Source organism: Meles meles, chromosome 10 (assembly GCF_922984935.1).
Source record: "Meles meles chromosome 10, mMelMel3.1 paternal haplotype, whole genome shotgun sequence".
In the NCBI taxonomy this organism is placed as follows: domain Eukaryota; kingdom Metazoa; phylum Chordata; class Mammalia; order Carnivora; family Mustelidae; genus Meles; species Meles meles.
In genome coordinates, this window is record NC_060075.1 from 51,051,389 (window position 1) to 51,069,600 (window position 18,212).

General features: G+C 44.0%; 1 long non-coding RNA gene across 1 annotated transcript; it reads left to right on the top strand.

Annotated features, from left to right (window-relative positions):
- The first annotated feature begins 693 nt into the window (after positions 1-693).
- On the top strand, positions 694-16,072 carry LOC123951406. The gene is made up of 4 exons (XR_006820466.1): positions 694-822; positions 1,596-1,705; positions 8,670-8,727; positions 11,175-16,072. It is a non-coding gene; the product is annotated as an uncharacterized LOC123951406 (long non-coding RNA).
- The last annotated feature ends 2,140 nt before the right edge of the window (positions 16,073-18,212 follow it).

Below are 18,212 nucleotides of genomic sequence, written 5' to 3' on the forward strand. Positions count from 1 at the left end.
AGATGAGGAAATGGACAGCTGGAGAGTGAAGGGACCAGCCGCGGGTCACAGAGCCAGCTACGGCCTCGTACGGCTGTGACGCTGCTCACCTGTAGGCTGCAGAAGGTTGAGTGGAAATACCCCCATGAGGCAGGAACTCATAATGTTCTCACCCGCATGAGGAACCCAAGATTCAGAAGAAGGTGGTGGTGACGAGAGCTTGTTCTGGACAGAAAGCTGGTCATCTGGTCCATGGTTGGGTCAGCTTGGGTCAAAGTCTGGAGACCAATACCATGGCTATAATAATGGCCAGCATCCTGTTCGGGGTGAGCTAAGTTGCCTGAGGGGCTGGAGGATTCTAAGGGATCAAACAATAATCCCTGGTTTTAGAAACGGGTGGAAATAATCTAGAAATTAGAAATGCAATTTACTTTATCTTTTAAAGCAAGTTCAAGGGCATTAAGAATCACTTTACAATGATCTTTTTGGTATTTACAATATCCCTAAAAGGTAACAAAGCTGCTTCCTCTCATGTTTCTATCTATGCAGCAGTAAGGAGCAGGGACAAGGCCATCCCCCCAGGATTGAGGGAGCTGCTGTCCGACTCCAAATCCCCCACCAGCTCTGACACGATGCTGCATATAAGGCAGCTTCCCACTGTCCTTCCATTTCTTGTTTTACCTCATTTGGTTAAACCACACAAGCTCAGTGCTTGGAACTTCCGTTGTCTTATCTTGAACATCATGCACCGTTCCAGCTCCAGCCAGCCCGCCAGGAAGGAAGCATTCTGTTCCCATTAGACAGAGGGCCTGGCAGGCAATGGCCTCGCTGTTGAAAAGCTCTGTAAGTAACATTATCTCTATGGCCTTACAAAGATCTATCAGAACTGGAAAGTGCACAGCAGTAGAGTTTAATAGTATCTCTGGTCTGCTTATCTCACAATCAAATATGGAAAGGAAAACCAGAGGCAAGAGAGGGAGAGTGAGGATGAGGGGGAGAGGTGGAGGGGAGGGAGAGAGGAATCAAGCATGAGGCTCCTTTCTAATCCACTCTGAGTTTTCCTGAACCCAGTCCTAACTGAACACAACAATGTATCATGCCTCGATCTTTGTCAAACTTGTTGGGAACTTAAACTGTGCTAATGCTTTATTGTAATCAACTTGTGGTTCAAATTGCTATTTTATGCTTGTCATTCTTAGTATTACTTGAAATATGTTTTTTATTATTCTCTCTCTTTTGTTCTTTAACTTTGATAACTTGGTTAAGTATTTCATTAAATACGTAGATGTTGCAGTAAGTGCCTTCCTTTGGGCTGGGAGGGAAAAAAAAAAAGGAAATTTGCATGGCAAGTTCTCAATCTTGCGTTTTTATTTTCCCAAAGCTTCTGGTTTCTCAGAATTGATGCTTTAAACAAGCTGTTTCCTTTTGATTTACATTGCAGAGAATTTTGAGAAGTTCTAAATTAAATGGATAAAAATTTTGTTTCAAGTGGTGCAAAAATATTTAAAAATGTGCCATGGAAAAATGTCCGAATCCATTTTGCTTAAAACATTTTGCCAGGAATTAAGCTGTGAATTGGGTAGAAAAGACTCCATGCCCATTTCTTTCTGCTGTAGGAAATTTGAAAGTCTCCATTGAATTCTAGACTGCGAGGGTCACGGAAGGCTCGTGGAGGACCCGAGACAGCGTGCGTGCCTACTTCTCTCTGGTGGGAGCATTTGCGCAGGTACAAAGCAGCGTGTTTCAAGTAATAGTTTTACTCAACACTGGATTCTGGGCAACTCAGAAGCTGTCTAATTTAGCTCTTCCTCATCCTGTTCAGCTCGAATCCTCTCCCAAACCTAGAGACAGATTGCCGGGAATTCTTCTGTCTTCCTCTCCCTTGCTCTAGGATCAGATCTTCTGTCTCCTGTGGAGAGTCTCTGAGAGGGGCAGCGAACGTTCCAGCAATAATAACAGCTGGTGCTTCCTGAAACTCTAGCCCTGAGCTTTTCTATTCACCTCTTTAGAAGGACTGTAGCATTTAACCTCCACCGTAACCTGGTGTGGTAGTTCTGAGAATCCCCCCATTTTAAAGCTGAGAAAACTGAGACAGAGGAGTGAAGCGACTTGTGAAATGTATGGCAGGATTTCAGCCCAGGAGGGCAGCTTCCACAGCACACACGCATAATCAAATATGATAGCTGCCGCCCTGGGCCCAGGCACAGACAGGGAAAAGGAGTGTAATCGTTGAAGGGTCGGTGGTGAGTCGTGAAGGAGGGCACGAGGGAGGCCTGTGGGGTGGAAACGATCTGTTTCTTGACCCAGAGGCTGAATGTGCAGAGCTGAATGGTTATGTGCTTTCATGTATGTGTATTACACTTCCCTTGTATTTAAAGAGAAAGGAGGAAATGGGCAAAAATAAGGAATTAAGGTATATGTATCTCACCCATGGCAAATTGAATGCACGTCTTGCCACTAGGTGGCTTTGGGGTAATGACTTGATCTCTGTCCAAGTCTCAATTTACTCATCGGCAACACTGGGGAGATTACTCCTACTCCAGAGGGAAGGATTAAATGTGTACTTTCCATGGAGATCCAGAAGCGAGGCTAATCTCTTCTTCGATGCCATGGTAATAGAGTGTCCCAGCTGGTTCAGGGAAGGGAGCGCTCAGCTTCAGACCTAGTAACCAGGATCCTTCTTCCTAAATAAAGAAAGTGTAGGTGTTCAAAAGCCATTTTGCTGGCCGGATCAAGGTGGGTTCCTTCTCCAGGTAAAGAGCTCTTCCTTTCACAACAAATTGTATGATCAGATCCAGGGTGAGCCAACCTGATACTAATAAATCCACTGGCTTCCCCTACGGGAGGTGCGGACATCAGAGAGAGTACATTTTCCCCACCTCTGGTGTAAATCTTGTGTTTCAGAAGTAAAAAGCTGAACCGAAAATGAATGGACTTATGTCATTTCCTTGCATTTATGACAAAGACAGAATTCCAAGGAGAAGCACACAAGGAAAGAAAGAAGTTACATTTCTTGAACGATAGGACTGTTCCCATGTCTGCCCGTTTGGCTAGCTGTGCCCCAAACCTGTGAGGCCAGAAACCTTCATTCCCTTCACTTCTGCTCCATCCCACAGAGCTAGCCCACAGGCGCGTGTGCGATGCCGGCTTCATGGAACCTTCGCGGTGCCCTCCTATGCCTGATGGCCCGCCCTTCTTCACAAAGGCCCATTCTCATTTCACCCATAGTCCGCTCTGCTCGCCACAGTTCTGTCAAAGCAGACAAATTAAACTTGTCAGGTGACATATGGAAGAAAAGGCTTTCTGATTTACTGTGGAACTGTTTATGGATAAGAGCTATTTCTCTTGGCCTGGTACCTGCTCTCAAGACTTGATCACATTTCAAGGTGCTCAAACAGTCGAGGTCCTCAGATGGTTGCAGGCGCGTGGCCGTCTGTGTGTGGATCCATCTGAGTATGGACGGAAAGCCACAGCAAATGAAGGGAGACTTAAGTCTCCGTTCAGCCCTCCCTCACTTCCTTACTTCGTGACCGGAAGCCTCAGGATGGCTGTGCCCACTGAGGAAAGGACCGGGGGGTCACACCTCAATGGGAAAAAAAAAAAAAGACATCTTCGGCTTAGAGTGGATGAGTCTGAAAACATCATATTGTTTGTTGAGCCGTGCGTATGCAAAGCTCTATTCCCTCCCCCCAGACTGGACGCTGTCGTGTCTATTTCTGGTGGTGCAGTCCTTTATAAGAAAGAAAACCCTAGCGGTATGGGAAGGTCAGATTGGGGGTGATCGTTCTCCCTCAAGCTTTTCAGATGTCACAACCAGATGAAGGATAATTTAAGCAGCCCAGAGCCGGGTGATGGGTCTTGCAGAGCTGCCTGTCTGGTGGACCTGGAGGAAAGCTTATCCCCGGCAAGGTAATTTACGAGGGAAGACAAGCGGGGCTCCCCGCAGGCAGTGCCGCCGAGGTCCTCTGAAGAACCCCTGCTTTATTGGAGAGAGCTGTAAGGCTGAAGACAGGATGACTTATGGCTTTCCAGTGGCTTTCCCCCTTTCTCCTCTTCCTTGTTGTGATTGTTATTTATTATTTGTGGGCAGGGATGAGAGGGTTCACTTTGCCAACTTTTGAACCCTCTCTAAATTCATGGCTCTGAGTTTTGAACCGTCCCTGAACCTTCCTGCACTGGAGTTTCTATTCTTCTAGCATGCTGCAGCTTCCCGTGGTGGGCAGAGAAAGACTCGAGAAGGTTTCTTTTTAAAAGGTGGAAATAATTCCTTAAACATCAAATAGCTCTCTTTAGAAAGGCAGGCTGGTTTGATGAGTCAAGTGTAAATGAATTGAAAACATATGCTCCAGATCTCCCTCAGTTTCTGCAACAAGTTCAGGGCGGAATTCCTAATAGAGCTTCACTGGGTTCAGAGCTGCGATGAAATAATGGGCAGGGGATGGGCCAGACCCATTAGTTCTCTTGGTTTCTACCGCTTTGTTCCTTATTTAATATAAAATGGGCTTTCGTTGAGCTCTGAAAGCTGGAGAGAAGAGGAGGAGACATTTATAAGCAGTCTTTTGCCAAGTAAGAAATCTGTATTAGGAAATAGAGCATTCTGGCGCAGGACTGAAATTCTTGGTTTTAATGGCTGTAATATTAGGAGGCAGAGAGAACTTTGAAATCCGGGCTGTCTAATTCTCCACTTGGTTGAAGCCCTCTCATCACCTTCACACCCATGGCTAATTTGGCACTTCCTCCCCACCCTTCAAGTCCTGTCCCTAAGAACCCTTCGAGGTTATTTGGGTCTAGTACTTTCTACGGCCAATTGCCTTAAGTATGTCCGTTTGAAAGTGCGCCTTGCGGAGGAGGGCAGCTCAAGCAAGGCAGCAAGGCAGCCTGGGATCACGGAGAGGACGGCTGAGGGGATTCTGCTCTTCCCGTGGTCCCCGTGCCCCGGGCTGCCCACAGCTGCTCCGGCCTCGGACCAGACAGACAGCAGAGCAGACGGCTGGGAAATGCCTGCCCAGTGCAGAGCTCGGGAGCTGGGCAACAGTGCTGGTCTGATGCCCATGGATGGTACCTTCGGTGTGTGTTCCGGACAGAGCGACCCCAAGGCCCCAAACCAGACAGAGCCACGCAAAGAATGTTGATTTTTCCTGCTCACATCCTCCATACATGCTTGGGAAAACCGCTTGCTGGGTTCTGTGCATCTGCTGTGTTTCCCCACCTGGCAAAGAGAGGCTTGCTTTTTGCCCCCCACCTGGTGGCATGGCTGCGGGGTGAATGAGAAACCCCACCGAGAGCTTACAGATCCCTGGTTGCAAGTCAAGTGCCCCAATAAAGTCCCAGGCACTGGTGAAATGTGTTCTTAGCGTCAGAGCTCAGGGAACAAGTACGTAGGTTTGGCCTGCAGTTAGCAAGCAGTGCAAAAACATGCTTTCTTCTTCGTGGGATGGAAAACACAGTTGTTACAAGTTACTCTGTCATGACAGAATGTGCTGGGAAGGAACTGTCAAGAAAGCCCATCGGCCCCGCTTGGGGCCCTGGGGTCCCGGGGCCAGCTGGGATTATCTAAAGTGGGGCGCCCTTAGAGAAAGCAGGAATTCTCTTCCACCACAGACTCTCGAAACCTCCCCATCCAACTGTTTTAAAAAGCTGCAGAGAATTTAAAATAGAAGCTTTTTGGAGGGAGGAGAGGGTCCTTTGGGGGCGTTTTGTTTGCTTTCGTTTCTATCTCCCTCCCTGGAATGCGGTGAAAACCTGGAGAAGCCAGCACTCAGAGAAGGCCTTGCAGAGAAATGAAACCCCCTCATGCCAGAATGAAGGGTGAGGAGCCCTTTCTGGGTTCTGGTTTTATAATCAATTCTTTTTATAGTAGGAAAGCAAGAGCCCCCTACTTGAATTCAGCACATGTCGTCTCTTCTAGACGCTGCCCCTCCTTATTCAAACATTATAGGGCCTAGGGCTTCAATAGGTTACTATTAAGCAGCTAATGCTAAATACAGATGAATATTGCTAGTTGAATGGGGTGACTGTCGCTCTGGTGATAAAAGTGCCATTCACATGAGGGAGGTGATGATTGCAAATGGCAGCCATCAGAGACAAGATGGCTGACCCGACAGGTGGGGGCAGAATGACTTGTAGGCTCTTCTGAAAGTTCAAAAGAGGGTAGGAGCTGGTTGAGGGGGGTGGGGGGGATTGAAAGGCTATTATAGGCCACTGGGTCCTAAGAAAATGGGGAAGGGGGAAAGGTCTTGGGTCTCAAGGCAGCCTTTGGCTTTTCTTTCTCTCCCTGTTTTTCCCTCTCTCTGTCTTTGACTCTTACTCTGTCTCTGCCTCTCTCTCTCTCTCACACACACTTGGGCACACACACAGCCCCAGGGCTTATTCTCCTGGCTCAGATTATATAAAACACCAGACTATGCTAGGAAAGGAAGAATTCCAAGTGTTACTCCAGAACTATCTGAAATAAAGTTTTTTATGAGGGATCCCAGTGGGTTGTCTGACCCTGGGACTTTCATTCTTTTCTCAGAAATCCCTGTGGGGAGGAGTCCCAATAAAAAGCAGTAAATAAATTTAGAGATTTTGAACATGTCAGTTTAAGGAGGGAGGTTCCCCCCCTCCATCCCTGCTCTGGCTCCACAGAGAGGAAGGGGCCCACCTCCACTTCCTTCTTGCTCCCACATACCTGGCACAGAGGCCGTTCTGCTGCAGCCTCAAGGATGCTGTGGAGGGGGTCTTTCCCCCTTTCAGAGTCAGAACTCTGAATGGAATTTATTCGAGCCCAGTTGAGGTCTATACACCAGACAAGACACTGAGGCGAATACCCCTGAATTATGCCCTTGCAAAGAAGCCAAGTGTCTCTTGTCTTTCTTCAGTGAAAGGGGGATTATGGGAAATGTCCCCCCTCTCTTTACCTCACAAGGGTGATATGAAAATTAAAAAGTTAATTTTTTTGACGGGTGCTGTCATACTCAGGTGACAGGCAAAGCAATATTATGTTTATTATTATGGTTATCGCTGTGTCTCTGTGCACTCCTGGCTCTCTCTCTCACCTCACAGGGGTGAGTATGGTCTCCCCGGGAAAAGACAACAGTACTGGTTGCTAATAGAAAATTCATGGGGCTCCACTAGACAACCACTTCAAATTATCGTTTCCCTGGGCACTGATCATGCTTCATTCCCAAATGAGATCAGAGAACCCGGCTACTTTAAAAAAATAATGGGATGGGGATAGAAAGGGCTGAGATAGACCTAAATGTTTTAATTAATATTTTGAAAAATGCAAAACTTTGCTAGCTCATGAATGTTTGATTTATATAGACCTGTGCTGTCTGGTCGCCCCTGACCACATGTGGCTAGTAAAACATCTGAAATGTGGCTACTTTGAATGAGGGCATGCTGTGAGTGTAAAATACACCCGGGCTTTTGAAAGTTGGTAACTACAAGGAAAAGAAAGAAGCACATAAATGCCTTATTAATTCTTTCATATGTTACATGTTGAAATGGTATGATGCCATACATTTATTAAATATCTTACTAAAATTAATTGTAACTGCTTCTCTTTCTTTTTTAAATGGTAGCCTCCCGGATAGTGGCTACCAGCAAAGGTAAAAATGACATGTGGCTGCCTTTGTGGCTTGCATTGTGTTTCTGTTGGGCAGCCCTGGTACAGACTTTACTAATCGACAGTGGCAGATTGGTCTCTGGAATTCAACATTTCTTTCCCAGTTCACAGTATCAGGGATATGACAGACCTGGACAGACTCTGATGTTACACACAGTGTCAGGAAAATTCGTGAAACAATTTACGGGAGACAGAAGAGAAGTTACTGAGCGTCCTTTCTGATGCATCCATGCATTTATCTCCCCTTTTCATTGCTTTCCAGCTTTTTTTTTCTTTATATGTAATTCTGCGAGTTGTAAAAAACTGGTAATAATGAAAACTCTTATCTGTAGAAATGCAGATTACTCATGTCTGTTAGAATGTGGTTGATCATGGCTCTCTATGGAAAGACCTTTTTGCCGTTCTACATACATTTATCTCAGCACACTCCTTTGCCCATATGTGTGTGATTCCTTGAATTTTGGCCCAATGGCATCATCTTACTTATTCCCTCATTAATCAGTAAAAAAAAAAAAAAAAACTCTGACACAAGTTCTTTTTATATTCATAGGAGAGTCATGATTTTATCTTCTTAGACAATCCTAGAGAGTTTAGGAGTTCACAATCATCAAGATTAACCACTGTGTGTCTCCCTCCTCCTGTAACCCCCAGCCACTCATAGGCCCACATGGTGGAAGTAGTGAAGCCCTGAGATGGGATGGAGAATGAGTTCTTCTATAGAAACTGTTTTACCTGACAACCGCGTGACCACTACTCGTACATAGAGCAAGCTAAATTGTGGGTTTTTCTGAATTTTGAGAGCCAGCCAGGGACGCCTCCCACCCAGTGGAATATTCGATTCTAATAGAGTCGAGCTGAGTTCCCAAAAAACGAAAGAGAAACCTAGCATACAACACATCAGTAAGGGGTCCACTGTAGGTATTGATCAAGCACCCATGGCATAAAACCCCTGAATGTCATGGTGAACATATACAAAAGAAAGTGGGCTGTCTTGGGGCTTTGTTCTCCCCACCTTTTTTTGTTTGTTTTGCTTTAAAAAACTAGCCTCATTCTTATTTTACCTTACTGTCATTTTTTTCAGACAACAACTGTTTTCCTTCAAAGCAAAGCATGACAAGATGACCCAGGCACATCCGTAGGTAATTCACATGCCCATTTATTTCTGTGAATAGAATTGACCTTAAAAACGTGAGCAAACTAAAAATATAAAGTAGGTGATTTCACACACTCCATTCTACGAAATTTGGAAATACTACACTTAGAATGTATATGTTTGTTTCTTTTCCTTACTTTTTTTTCCCCAAGAAGTTGGCTTTTATTAGCAGAAAGATCATTAAATTTTGTGAGTATTGGCCTCCAGCATTTAAGTTTTTACAGAACACATCAACGTTTACTGGTCTTTCACCAGCAGAGACGCATGGTTTTTATGTATCTGTAATTCTGAAAGGGAAACATTCCCTCTACAAACGCAGAACAGTCCACTTATAAAATTTATGTTTGTGGCCTCTTTTCTTATATAAAGCAGCCACCTTGGAGACTCCATTTAAAGTACAATTAAACAATATTCTCGCCTATATAATCTGCCCAAATGTAATTATTTTTTCTTTTTTGGTTCTTCGGTAAATAACACAGGAGGCTTTGTGGCATGAGGAAATCCCTTGACCAGGTATTTTCAATACCGTAATTTAATTGGTGAAAGTGAAAACCAACATATGCCTTTTTATAATTTTTGGTTGCTTGAAATTGATTCTGTGTTTAAATTGGCTGTGAGATGATTTTGATTTTTTATACTAAGAAATACTTTTAAAATTGTTAACAAAGACGAGTGTGATTTTATGCAACTATTCACTCCAGAATAATATAACATCTTTCAAAAAGTTGATTTATTTAAGTGAAAACCTTTGATAAAATGTTAAAGAATTGTATGTGCTTTTGACGTACATTATAAAAGAGTTTCATATATCTTAATTCTCAAAAAAATGGAAAGAAATGCTGGCATATTACATCTCCTATCATTATTCAAAAGTAACAGAACACTGCACTTTAAAAAATAAAACCCAGGTTTCATTTGCATGGAAAATTTGCTTCTTAGGGAAGAGATTTAGTCTGGAGTCATTTGCTACAGAAAAGAATTACTTTATGCTTTAGCTCTTCTCTTTATGTGGGATTTTCTAACTGAGATTGTCCTCCCCAGCTGATTTTACCTGTTTCTTTTCTCTGAAAGTGTTTGTTACAGTCATGACCGAGAAACGAACAGATAGAAAGACACAAAATATAGATCCTTTCTGGAAAGCAAAGAATCGGGGAATCCTTTCCAGAAAATAGATTTCTTTTGTATGAAACTGATAATATTTAAAGCCAGGGGTGATGTCTTTGTCATCTGCTGTGTATTTGGGGCTAAAAAAGCTTTGGAAACAAACGTTACTATTTATCACATATGACCATACTAATTATCAATGCTATTGCTCACATAAAGAATATCATAGACTCTTTATGACATATGGCTTTTTTTTTTTTTTTTTGGTCAGGAGATACTCCATGGTTAACATGTCCATAATTCATGTGGAAAGTAGCTAAGAAGGGAGTAAATTCAGGAGAAAAGAGAAGTACTTCGGGTATTTGTACTATGAAATCGAGGCAGTCCATGAAATGCTTGTAGTTGTCGGGTGAAGTTTTATATTTGTTTTTATCTAGACAAGGGATCTTTATCAACATGTCAGAAGCATCCCCGACCATCCCCCTCCAGAAAAGCTTCAGAATGCTTTGCTAGCAGGATTGCAAAAGCAACTGCTTGTCTCTATAACATCCAGATGAAAATGAAAATTTTTAAGAGCCTCTCATTACTTTATCCATATGAGGCCCAGTTCAATCCAAAGACTGTGCTTTTCATACGGGTTTCTGGCAGCGTGCAACCTTAAAAAGATATAGTCCTTCAAATAACATGCCCGCTCAGATGCCTTTTGTCCAAACTCAGGGCGTGTTTCTGTTGAGTATCATACAGCTTGTTTCCTGCCCGGTCTTTCCCACCTTCTCCCGGTGAAGTACCCAGAGAAAACCTCTGGGTACCCCCGCCTGACAGAGGTGCGGGTAATTCGGACACCATGGGTGGACATGCAGTATGGTGATCCACGTAAGCATGTGACCAATAGATGTTCGTACAATGGGTCTGTCTCAGGAATAAGTTATCAGAGGAAGAGTGTGCTGTCGGTAAGGGGTTTTATTAATTTAGAATCTCAGGACAGCAATAATTTTTTTTTTACAATAACATGAGCGAGAGAGTGATGAGAATCATTTACAAGCGACTGTGATGAAGATGATACTGTCAAAGTCTATTTTTGCTGGTGCTATTCCAGAACGTTAGCCACAATTGACTCCAATTTCTCATTCTTCAAAGTTTTCCCTATATCCTGAAAGAAAGGCGTAGTTTAACCTGCAGGAGAGCAGAAATTGAAGGAAATTGCAAAGCAACATCTGAATAATGAACATCTTGCCAGGAAAATGTGTCTGATCTCCAAGGAAAGAGTGCTGGAAGAGATGTGAGATGGCAGGGGGATTTTCTCTGACGTGATTTTGAATTCTTTGACAGGACTATCTCCCGTTTATGAAACACAGAGAAGTAAGCTCGAGGACGTCCTGGAGAGGTGATGGTAAGGAGAACAGCAGACAAGGAAGTTGCTCAAACCAGCTCACTGCTCATCTCAGTATTTTCAGTTTTTCTCTGCATCTCATGCTAATGACCAGCCCAAACCAAAGACAAACCTTTTCCAGATGCTTCGGTGAATTTACTGTTTTTTTTTTTTTATCCTCTTACAGATAATAATAAATAACTTGCGATCAGAGCTCTACAATTTGAGAAGCATTTCATTTTCATAATAATCATTTAAAGTTGCCACCACCACCATCATCATCATCATCATGCTGATTTTTATAGATAAGAATACTGAAGTTCAGACTCCTTTTAATCATTCAAGTAATAGGTGGAGAGGCAGGGATTTTTTAAACACAAACCATCAAACCTCAAAGCCCCTGCTTTTCTCCCACCTTTTGGAATGACACCAGGATAGAAAAAGATATTAATCTCTTAATAATTACATTTGCTTTTTTGAGTAAGAACATGAAGAGATGTAATACGCCATTTAAAATACTCTTATGTTGATAGACTTATGCAATATTCATACTGTTTTGCGCTATTTAAGAAAGAGGAAGTATAATTCTTCACCATAAAAATAAACTAATATCATCGGGCTAGGAGTTGCCAGCGACCAAATCATCCTGATTGCTTCCAGACCCTGTTGGGGGCGTGGATGACAGTCTGGCATTTGGAGGGAGTGGGACCAGCACCCTGTAGGCTTCTCTGTGAATCCCCACCCTCCCTCCAGGGTGCACCAGGAACTTTCCTCCTGCTCTCACTTTGTTCCCCTCCACGGATGACTTGCTAATTCATCCAGAGCAAATCCAAAGAGAAAGTCGGGGTCTCCCCACCATGCTGTGGACTTGCTTCAGAGGACCTCACCAGATGACCTTTCCACCAAATTCAAAGACAAAGATCAGAAAACCAAACCAAAACGAATCTTTATAGCTGTCTTTATCTCAAGGACGGGGCTCCCTTTCCAACAGAGGATGGCTTCTCCCTGCTATGGGGTTGTTCAACAACAGATGGATCTGTAAGTGAAAAGAGACCTCATTTGTCTGGTGGCATGTGGACTTCTTCAAATGCACATGTGGTTCTGAGTGCCGTGGAGGGACCACATGACATTAATGCAATTTCCTCTTTATTGGGCCCCCTCTCTACCAGCCCTGATGCTCAGGCGTCCACATTCAAGACGCGGGCTTCCATCAGATCAGCATGAGTGCCACGGAGCTTTGTGGAGCTCCGCCAAAGTAACAGGCCAGCATTTGGGAGAGGCTAGTGATGATGTGATTTCAATTTCATACCATCTGTCCCCAGATTTCTTTCACTATGGGGCTGGTCACTGGCTTTGAAGAACAGTCAGAATGCCAGGGCTCTGGAAAGCTCTGTATGGAGCAGCTGAAAGGACAGGAGACTCTGTAAGCCCCATAGAGTGCTACACCCATTGGGAGATGTACTTGAAAGTCCTAACGAAAGCAGTGTCAACCTTAAACAGCTGGCTGTGTGTCTGAGAGCCTGGGGAGGAGATGTCACGTTGTTTCCTGGGTGAGAGACAGACCACAGGCAACCAAGGAAGAAGGGGTAAAAGATTGGCTGGCATTCTTCTCAGCAGGGAATATTCTTTCTTCTTGGGAGAACAGAGCCTTATCACCTACTGTGGAAACATAACCCCCTCCAACCCCTTTCTCCAGCAAGATCTCACCATTCCAATAAGAACCTAAACTGGAAAACAAAAACAAGGGGGGGGGGGAATGGCTTTTTTTGGCCAGTGAGTCAGAGTATTTTTGTTTTTGTTTTATGGTGGATTATTTTACACAGGCCCTTGAATGATTATTTTCTTTGCTCCCAGGCAATACGGATTAATTGATACAATTAAGGTCTGGAAGCCCTAAAATGTTGGTTTAATTCCCAACTCTGACACAAAAGAAGCTAAACGACTTGCAAGAGAATATGTTGAAAAATCAACAACAATTTTCCTATCTGCAAATAGTGTTGAAGTGCCACTGGGACGCTGTGTGGCATTCAAAAAAATTGTGTTCCAAATGCTTATTATTCACTAGTTGGCGTTCCAGATCGTGTCTCTTGACATCAGTAAGCTGATTGCTAACAGGATGATAATACTGGTTTAACTTTTTAAATGTGGGTTTCAAAAGTAGAAGTTTTCAAAGTCACCATAGAAACAGAATATTGAATGGAGAAAAAACAAAAAACAAAAAAACAACCATAGGCAAGAATCAGGATGTCAACCCGTTTGTTCTGCAGTGAGAAAACCAGTGCCCAACGAGGTTAGTGACCTGTTCAAGGCCACAGAGAGAGTTAGTGACATGCCAGGACAGAATGCTGGGCTTGACTTTGATCAGTAGCACATTCTAGAAACCATTTGGCTTTTTATATGCCTGCTTTCTATGATGATTCCCGGAAAGGGATTTCTCATGACGTGGGTCTTTCACGGCTCTACATGGGTGATTGGGGGGCAACGTGCAAGGGCACTTTTCCATAGAGCTGCTTCCCATCGTGTGCAATGCTCATTCCTCGATGACAGAATTGCCAGTGTCTCCTATCAGTCGCTGAAGCCTTAGGAGGCAGGAAAATAAACAAAGCCTGACAACTCTGTTCCCGTGTTATGACCTGTTCACCTCCCTGCCACTTCCAACTTCACTTCTCCCTGAGTAGCCTCCACGTTATTTAAGTCAGCAGGACTTTCAGAAATCAGGCTGTGTGCGCCGAGGCTGCCAGAAGGAAGGGTTATGTGACCGGCATGTGTGGGTCTGAGCTCTTTAAACTCCAGGTGATGCCTGGAGTTGAGAAGGAAGGAGTTGAGACTGCTCTGAGGGTGGCTTTTAGTCTCCAAAGTTCCAGATTTTTTCCCTTTCTTTTAACTGCTTCATGTCCTGGATTTACTAAGGTTCTCACTCTTGATAACAATTTCTTAAAGTACTCGGGAGCCTACTTTATTCTGGAATGTTCGAAAAGGTGGCTTGAACAAAAGCCTGGGTAACTTAACCTTAAATGAATCCAAAGTAAATCCCGGTTTACTGTGGATGACACTTTCACATTCATTTTATTTTATGTTTTCCAAATTCATTTTAAAATGTTCATTTGTACATGGACATTCACAGCTGCATTTTCCATAGTGGCCTAAATGTAGAAACAATCCAAACAAATGTCTGCCGATTTATGACGGACGTGTCATGACGACTGGTTGAACAAAGAGGCGGGGTAGCTGTACGACGGAATATTTTCCAGCAATAAAAACAAAATGCAGATACATACTACAGTATGGATGAGCCCCCCAAAGTTACACCAAGTGAGAGACCAGACCCCTCCCAAAAAAACTCACAAAAAAACCCACATGTTATATGGTTCCATTTATATGAAACATCCAGAAAAGGTGACTCTGTAGAAATAGAAAGTGGCTTAGTGACTGCTAAAGGCTGGAGGTGGGAACCAGGAAAGGCTGCAAATGGACACAAGGTTTCTTTTGGGATGATGGGATTGTTCTAAAATTAGATTGTGGCCGCGGTTGTGCAACTCTATAAATTTGCTCATCATTGAGCTGTATACTCTGAACGAGTAAGTTCTACGGTGTGGAAATTTTATGGCACTAAAGCAATGAGAACCAACAACGTGCACCAGCTGCCCCAGCTCTTCACATGGAGGATGTCCCTTGGCAGTGGTGGTGGGGGCGGGGGGGTGTTTGGTGCGGTCTGACTGCGGGACTGATTCAGCCTTCACCTTTCCCTCAGCCCCGAGGCTCCTCCTGGAGAGCCAGTGACCTGCAAGTCCTTCAGGAGCCCTTGACATGATGCAACAATTTACAAAATCAACTGTCTACCCTTGTGAAGTGAAGTCTGACCAAAGTCTCAGTTCAGGGACACATGCATTCAAAGGGAAAAAGCCCATGGCCGAGGCAACAATTTAGGTCTGCAATTAAGACACTTCAAGTGTTGGGGGCTGACAAGGAGTTAAAGTAAATGTTGATTCAGTTGTAAAGTTTTCAGAGATGTAGCCTTGCAAAAGGGTCTTGCACAACCGCAGGCTTTTGTTTATGTATGCATTGTTGTTGTCTTTAAAATATTCTTTTTTTTCTTTCCCTCCAGAAAATTTCCAGCCCGCACTGGGACCCTTAGCAGGGGAGACTGGAAGTGGGTCTGAATAATGCATTCAAGATAATTTCAAAAAATCACCCTTTAACGAGTACCATATTCCCTCCAATTTTCCCTTATATGTGATTCACTGTTTTGCAAATACTGATGTATAAAGAATGCATTGAATGTGGCAAAAGTTGAAGATAGCCCCTGTGGATAAGACCTAATGGACACCCATCCTGAAGTAATACATACAGCCCAGCCTCCAGACATGTGTCTTCAATTTAAAATAATTCAGCAATCATGTTCAACCAGAACCTGATTACACAAAATGGGACTTTTTAACTCCCAGACTTGGATCAAATTTTGAGGCCACAAAAAAGGGGGGGGGGGGGGAGATAATATGTGCCATGTTTACATATTCCAGATACTGTGATTAAATGATCCACACGCAGATTTAACTGTTTCTTTGAGCTTATCAAGGTACCTATAACCACTTCTCATGTGTAGAAACTTGCCAAGCCTTTATGAGAACTTGTGTCGAAGTCCTGGCCCAAGAGGTAAAGGGAAGAAAGCGGAAAATCAGTTGAGTTCTTCTGTCTGAATATTAGACAAATATAAAGCTCTGCCATGTTCTCCACTTTCCTGGAGACTCGGGAAGGAGGAGCAGGACTGAACAGAGTTGACTCTTCCTTGCATGACAATCTGGGTAGGCTGGAGCATCGTGGTCCCCAGAAGAGGCTCTGACCCCCCCTTAGATCTGTTACTTCCCTGCCCGCTGCCTCCCTTCTCTCTTATCACTATGGCTGGTCTCCTTTCTCACAGGCAAATTGGACCTGTGCCCTTATGGGATTTCTGAGATGCTAGGAAGTCCCACATCCTTCTCCTTTGATAGACTGCCCAGTGCATGAGCTGCTACCGTTAATATATTACTTCCAGTCCCTTTGCTCAGAAGAAATGGTGGATATAAAAGTGTTTGGTGAATCCCAAGCAATGGTCTCTGGTGATAAGATTGCCAGATAAAATACAAATGCTTAGGTCAATTCAAATTTCAGATACACAACAAATAATTTTTAGTATGCCTATGTCCCAAATTTGCATAAGACATACTAAAAAATTATTTGTTGCTTAACTGAAACTTGAATTTAGTCGGGAATTGTGTGCTTCTACATGCTGAATCTGGCAACCCTATCTTGCTAGTGACCACCATGGTGTGGTGTAAGGGTAAGGGCGCCCGTGGCTGAGAAGGTTGGGAAAATCAGACTGTAACATGAGCATCTCCACATCACTGCTGAAGGGCAAGGAGCCAGTTCATTTCCCCAGAATTATTAAAGGACCTGATGGTTTATGAATCAAGCATCCAAAACCTGAGCATACTGGAAATAAAGGGTTTTGTGTGTCTTATTTTTCAGTAAGATGAACAGATTTAGTGTGGGCGATCTTCTCGTTAAACAGGTATCATCAATAAACCTGTCAACAAAAGGTTAACCTTTTGTTGACAGGTTTATCGGTATTTTAGGAGTTAAAAGAAGAAAGCTGGGTACCATTTTGGATACTGGGTGAGGGAAGAGTTCCTGCTGCTCTGGGTTCTGTCTTCTGCGTCTGACCTGGCCAGGGAGGTGGGGGGGCAGGTAAGACCCGGTGGGAAGTGTGCCGGGAAGGGCACTGCTGGTGGTGTGGGGAGGGGGGGGGGTGTCTACAAAAGGGGTCGTCTCAAGAAATCCATTACTAACAATAAAAGAGCAAAATTTGCAAGCGACTGGCCTTTCCCCCCATAAGTGAGAGTGGATTCAATATCATCTTTTTCCATCACTCCACTTTTAATCACTTGCACACCAGGACAGAAAAGTAACTTGAAAGTCAACACTCTGGGGATTCTGGGTGAGTTGACTAGGTCCCCAACTATCTGTTACTCCCGTGAAAATCAACTGTCACATGTGCGGCGGGCGAAAGCTTTGGTTGAGAGCCACTGCTCCCAGCTACTTCTAGGAGGGAAGCCCAGAGAGGGACTTTCTCTGCTGTCCAAGCTACCATGTCCTGCTGGTGGCCGGTCCCAAATTCCCCTCAGGTTAGTAAACTCACAGAATCAAGAAGAGAGGTTGTCTGCTCTTCTTTCTCTTCCTTTCTTTCCACCTTGATACAACATTTATTTGGGGGGTCTGCTCTCTGTCACACAGGCTCAGTTCCTGCCTGGAAGAGCTTGGAGTTCAAAAAAAGGGAAGGTAGCATTGTATGAGGAGATTGAAGGGGAAGGATTTTGCCAATGGTAGAGAGCACCGGGAGGGTCAGGGGGAAGCCGAGCAGGGAAGGAGGACGACAAGGTTCTTGGGATGAGAGGAGGGTCATAAGCTCTTTACTGATAGGACCTATCCTCGGATGGAAAGCCATGACAGCAGTCCTAGGAGGCACAAAGAATTGGGCCGATGATGAAGTTTCCAAAATAAATAGTCCTTCCCACCCCTTCCTCTGTCTGCCATGGAAAGGTTGCTATGGGACATTGTTCTCAGCATCCCCTGGGGTCTTTGTCTCTGATGTAGCCATGTTTCAGGGGAAACGGAGGAACCTTCGTTTTGTTTTATTTAGAAGTCATTGTACTGCTGTGCGGTGATACAGATCTCCTGTAGACATCCTGGGTCTTGAATACCTGACTTGTATTCTTCCTGGTGTGAACGTTCGTAGTTTACAGATTTCCTTTTTCTTTTAGGTTGCAAGTCTTGTGAAGGCAAAAGTAATACCCCATTCATTTCTGTCCCCTAACAGTGCTTTGTGGTGTCAGACCCACCACAGGGACTCGAAAAACGTTTGAATGAATAGTATTAACAGAAAAGCCTTTCTTTCGCTCTGTTAAAAACAATGCTAACTAGTTCCTACTGACATATTATCGAGGTAGCCTCAGAAACCATAT